The 5947-nt window shown below is 53.3% G+C and overlaps 1 long non-coding RNA gene across 1 annotated transcript; it reads left to right on the plus strand.

Moving 5' to 3' along the window:
* Positions 1-108: 108 nt before the first annotated feature.
* LOC133250547 (uncharacterized) lies at positions 109-706 on the plus strand. Its single transcript, XR_009737343.1, has 2 exons — positions 109-194; positions 460-706. It is a non-coding gene; the product is annotated as an uncharacterized LOC133250547 (long non-coding RNA).
* Positions 707-5947: the final 5241 nt, after the last annotated feature.

Below are 5947 nucleotides of genomic sequence, written 5' to 3' on the forward strand. Positions count from 1 at the left end.
TCTGCCGCCGAGCTGGGCAGCTGTGCAAGCTTTCCCAAGGCCCGCCTGGCCTTTATAAAGGGGGGCGGGGGAGCAGCCGCGGGCCCAGGGCCCTCCCCGGAACTGGCGGGGCAGCTGGAAACCAACAGGAAAGTGGAGCGAAAACACAGACCCAGGGGCGCCGCACCCGCGGGCGCGCACACACACACTTTAAGGTACAACCTGCCCTTTGAGTGTCTGCACTTTCTGGCCCCTGTGTAAAACGGCTGGCGGATCCCAGGGGCTAGGGGAGGGGGAGGAGTCTTGCCAGGACCTGCTTGCCTTGTTTGGCCGGAGGCGTGTAGGCTGGGGAGGGGCCGCGTTCAGAAATAACGCGGGGCTCCCACGTTGCGGGGACCACCCTGTGTTGGCTGCCTTGTCTTGCTGAATCTCCAACGCCAGTTTCCCGCGCTAACAGAAACTTCCTCTTTTGTTTTCCAGATGAGGAAACTGAGGCCCAGAGAGGCCAGAGTCCACATGAGAGCTGTGCGGGGGGTGGGGCACAAAGGAGCCCTTCGTGGAAGCCAGGCTGGCTGGCGCCAAGAAAGCGGAACTGCGGGGCCCCAGGGCCGTGGAGGTCCGAGGTCCAGGAGCTGGCCTTTTCTGGGCCAGCGTTTCACCTGGTGGGAAACATATTTCAGGGATTCATGGACACTGCGTTAATCAATAGAGAAATCATATCATAGGAGAGTTGTTTCCTTTTCTAATTAATCATGTGACTGACCTGTCTCTGAAACCATCTCATCATTTAAAACAAACAAACAAAAAAACCACACTATTATTTGTAAAGCACTTAATCTGAGCCAGGCCAGATTCACCTAGAGAAAGTGAAAGAAAGTGTTAGTCGCTCAGTTGTGTAGCTATAGCCCGCCAGGCTCCTCTGTCCATGGAATTCTCCAGGCAAGAATGCTGGAGTGCCCATTCCCTTCTCCAGGGGATCTTCCCGACCCAGGGATTGAACCCAGGTCTCCTGCATTGCAGGAAGGTTCTTTACTGTCTGAGCCATCATGGAAGCCCTCTAGAAGATTCAACTAGAGTTATCTATTTTAATTCACTGACTCCTCAAAATACCTTTGAGGCAGATGTTGCTATGATCCCCATTTTGCAGAAGAGGAAAGTTGAGGCACAATTTACAAGTAGCTAAACAGAGATCCACAGGCAGGCAGCAGGGTCCCCAAGTGTCTGCAAGGAGCCCAAGCTCCAGCAGAAAGTCTCAGTTGGGTGCTAATGTGTCTTTAACACCCTGGTAGCCCTGAAGTTTTTCCAGCTAGAATCCATAGCTTTATGTTCCTTGTGTTATTATATATTTGTTAAGCTTACAGACTATCTGAGGCAATGAGAAGGGTTTTTTAATTAGGACATCAAAATAAAAGATTCTTTTAAAGGAATGGATTCAAGAATGCAATAGCATAGACAATTAAATAAAACATTAAGTACATAATAGTCTAAAAGGGTAGGATTGTAGTCATGGAAAAAAAAGGTCACCCTCGGCCAAAGACAGACAAACATTATCCCAGGGGTGGTGGAGCGCCCCAAGTTGTAAACTTAACCCATTCCTGCCCTTGCTGTCCTTTTGATCTGGACAGGGTATGGGAAGGGGGCCCCATCAGGGAAACTGGGGCCTTTCTGGACCTCAGTTTCCTCAGGGGAAGGGGAGTGGATATGAGAGGAGACTGGGAGGGGAGAGGGCCAGACCAGGCCCAAAGTGGATTTTTGGCTTTTTTCCCTTAAAACTGGAAACGCCAGGGCTGGACATCCTCCCCTCCCCAACAGGTCTGACAGCTGGTGCTTACAAAAGCTGGGGGTGGGTGGGGGTGGGGGTTCCAGCCTAGGGAGCCACTGCCCTCCCCCCAACCCAGGGCTGTGTCTTGGGCCCTTGGAGCAGGTGTAACCAGCTCAGGACTCAATTTTCCTTTCTGGAGAATGGGACTATAATGCCTGTCTACTGGCTTCACAGAGCAGATTGAGTGATATGAGAGAGAAGGCTTGGGGAAGGCATGAAGGGGGACATTACACTCCCCACCCCGACCCTGGCTCCTCCCCCGCCACCCCCTCCATAATCTGGCATAATCAGCAAGTCCTACAGCTCTGCCTTGAGATAGACCCAGACTCTTTCTACTTCTCCTTCTTATTGGACCCCACCCTGGTCCAGCCATGTTATCTCCTGGGTCTGTGTTCCAGCTTCTGCCCCACCAACCCCCACTCCTTTCCCCTCTGAGAGGCCCAAGGATGCCTGAGTCAGGTCTCATCTCTCCTCTGCTCAAGAGCACTCCATGGCTCCCTCTTTCCTTGGAGTAAATCTGCACGTCCTCTTTCAGCCCATAAGACCCTGCCTGCTCTGCTGGGCCACCTCCCTGCCCTCACCTCCTCCCACTCTCACTTGGCTACAGTTTTTCTTTTCGAAAACACTGGGAGTGACTGCAGGGCCTTTACACAGGCAGTTGTCTCTGCCTGGAGCACTCTTACCCAGAGAACCAGATAACCTCTGTCTCCTCTCCCTCCTTGCCCAAACATTCCCTGATCTAACCTCCACCCAGGCCTCCATGTCATAAATATAATTCTCTGGATACTCCCTGCTTTCTGAGTCTGTCACAGTTCACCATCCCCCCATCATAAAATCTACCTTCTTAATTTGTCTACTGTCAGACCCCCACCCCCACCCCCCACTAGACTGTCAGCCTGGAGGGCAGAGCTTTGGTTCATTTGCCTTTCTTCAGAAGCAGAGCTTCTAGGGTAAAGAATCCACCTGCCAATGCAGGAGATACAGGTTTGATCCCTGGGTGGGGAAGATCCCCTCGAGAAAGAAATGGCAACCCACTCCAATATTCTTGCCTGGGAAATCCTATAGATAGAGGAGCCTGGTGGGTTACAGTCCATGGGGTCAACTTAACAACTAAACAAGATACAGAGCACAGCCTGCACCCAGCAGGGCTCCACTGAAGGAAGTCCCCTGCAGCCTTCCTGATCGGGCCCCTGCTGAGGTGTCCCGGTGTTTCTCCCCCACCCTCTGCCCTGAAGTCCCAGCCCCAGTGCCCCTGGACAATCTCATGACCTCTGGTCCACAACTGTGTGGGGCAAGGAGGGAACATGGGTCCCTGTTGATCAGCTGGAAAACCAGCATGTGGGTGAGGTGGGGTGGGGTGTGATCGGGCCACTGGCCACTGGCTGTGATTCCTCAGCTAGGAAGTAACTGATCCAGGACTAGTCAACCAATCAGAATGATAGCTGAATATATTATATTTTTAGTATTGTAGCTGCCATGAAACACATCATTGGGCTTCCCAGGTGGGGCTCAGTGGTACAGAACCTGCCTGCCAATGCAGGAGATGCGGGTTCTATCCCTGGGTCAGGAAGATCCCCTGGGGTTGGAAATGACAACCTACTCTAGTATTCTTGCCTGGGAAATCCCACAGACAGAGGAGGAAAATGATGGGCACAGTCACAGGGCACCCCAATCTTCTATCGGAGGTCCGGGGCAAACCCAGTCTCTTCCGCTTTTCGACTGTGTGGTCTCGGGTGGGTGATGTGGCCATTCTGGGCCTCAGTTTCCCCATCTATGAAATGGTCGGAATCTCGCAGCAGGGCTGATGGGAATCATAACGGAGTGAGTGAATTGTAGGGATGTAGCTGACAGTAGGGACTTCCCAGGTGGCTCAGTGGTAAAGAACCTGTCTATCAATGCAGGAGATAAGGGTTCCAATCCTGGGTTGGGAAGATCCCCTGGGGGAGGGTATGGAAACCCACTCCAGTATTCTTGCCCGGAGAATCCCATGGACAAAAGAGCCTGGCCAGCTACAGTCCATGGGGTTGCAAAGAGTCGGACACGACTTAGTGGCTAAACAGAGGCAGCAGCAGCAGCTGAGGTTATACAGTTAGTGAGTACATCAGGAGCTGTTAGGATGATTCCCTTCTCTTTGGTACTGTCTGGGGTGGGGAGGCAGGGGGGACCCCAATATCCTGCCCCCTGGCTTTTGGCGTCACCAGCCCATGCCCAGCCACACTTGCAAGCCTGGGCTCAGGCAGGGGGTCAGATGGGGTCTTTGGGCGGAGAGGGGCATAACAGGAAGCCCCCTGTTAGGGAGACAATGGCAGAGGAAGGGGCGGGCCAGCCCCCACACAGATGAGCCCAGCTGCCGGCTCCAGGAGGGCGGCACAGCTATTGTGAGGCCAGACAGCTGTCCCTGCACCAGGAAACCCCAGGGAGCAAGGGAAGGGGGTGGGAGGCTGAAGGCTGAGGGCCAACCCTGACCCTCGACCCAGGGGAAAGAAAGGCCCAACGATGGGTCCATTGTCTCCTCCTGCAGGCTGGACACCTGGGTTCCCTTGAGGCCAGCCCTCCAGAATCCACCTGACCAGGGACTCCTGGCACAGACCCTAGCCAGCCCTAGCTGGCATCTTCCTAACCCCTGGCCCCCACCCGGCCTAGCCCATGGTGTTGGGAGCTAGCAGCTGAGCTGGGCTGTATTTATAGTTCCCTGGCACTGCTGAGCAAACCCCTAAATATAGAAGCTGAGCTATTTGGGGCCACGGCCCCGGGGCAGAGTTGGGTGGGGGGGCCACGGCACGTGTGCCTTTTTAGCCTGGACCCCCAGGACTGCCCAGGCGTCTCAGTCTCCTAGGACTGGGGTATGGGGGCGGGGTCTCAGGGGTCTCTGTTGTGTCCCATTTGAGTGGGGGTCAGAGAGAGATGTGGTGGAGGAGCTCCAAGCCAAAGAGGGATGAAGTGAGGGGCTGTGATGCCTCAGAGAGGCCCATCAGGGGCTCAGGAGCGGGTATGGGGTTCCCAGAGCCCTGTTCCACCTCCTCTCTCACCCCAAACCAAAAAGTGGGTTGAGCTGTTGCTTCAGTGTTCTCAGCTTCTAGGAAATGAATGTCTACAGGAAACTGCAGGGGCACATTCAAACCCCAAACAAACCCCAGAGCTTAGCAACCTCTTCCCCTTCCCCATTAGCACTGAGCTCACTGGTGGCCCCAGGGTGGCAGAGGCTGGTGACGTGGGCTGGGGGAGGTGGGGCTATAAATAGCTGATTTATAAGCAGCTGCAGGGACATCAGGGCAGGGGTTGGCCATGGATCCAGGAGCGCTCTTCAGGGTAGCTAGACCCCAAAGTGTCTCCTATGTCACCCCCCTACCCCCAGCAGCCAGCAATCCCCAAGATTTGGGGAAGAAGAAGGAACAGAGGGGTGAGCTGCTTGAACAACGCCAGTGGTTCGTTAAAGGCAGCCCATTATCACAATGGCTTTTAAGAGATTCCACAGCAGGAGGCACCATTTCGATCCCCAATCAGGGAACTGAAATCCCATATGCCTCGCAGAGTGACCAAAAATAAATAAATAAATAAATAAAAGAAATAAAATACTGTAATGGAACATTAATGCTTACTCGGCAGCAACTGGAAAAACAGCGGAATATTACACAGCTGTGACAAAGAGCCCCAGAAGGGTTGCTGCCAGTGGCTGGGTCTTGGCAACACATTCTTTCCTTCTTAAAAATTGAGTGCAGTGTGCCATGCTGTGTGTGCTGCGCTTAGTTGCTCAGTCGTGTCTGACTCTTTGCTGTCCCATGGACTGTATCCCGCCACGCTCCTCTGTCCATGGGGATTCTCCAGGCAAGAATACTGGAGTGGGTTGCCATGCCCCTCTCCAGGGATCTGAGTGTAGTGTAGATCTTAACTTGCAGCTGGACAGATTTCATAGTAGAATCTTTAATCTCTGCCCCCACCCCAGCTTTATTGAGGTATGCTGACAAAACTGTAATATATTTAAAGCCTATGACTGGATGATTTGATCCTAGCCGAATCTTCAGCTCGGAAGAAAAGCTGTCACCAATGTCGAATGCATATTAAAAAGCAGAGACATTACTTTGCCAACAAAGGTCCGTCTAGTTAGGGCTATGGTTTTTCCAGTGGTCATGTATGGATGTGAGAGTT

This window comes from Bos javanicus, chromosome 7 (genome assembly GCF_032452875.1).
Source record: "Bos javanicus breed banteng chromosome 7, ARS-OSU_banteng_1.0, whole genome shotgun sequence".
Taxonomy (NCBI): domain Eukaryota; kingdom Metazoa; phylum Chordata; class Mammalia; order Artiodactyla; family Bovidae; genus Bos; species Bos javanicus.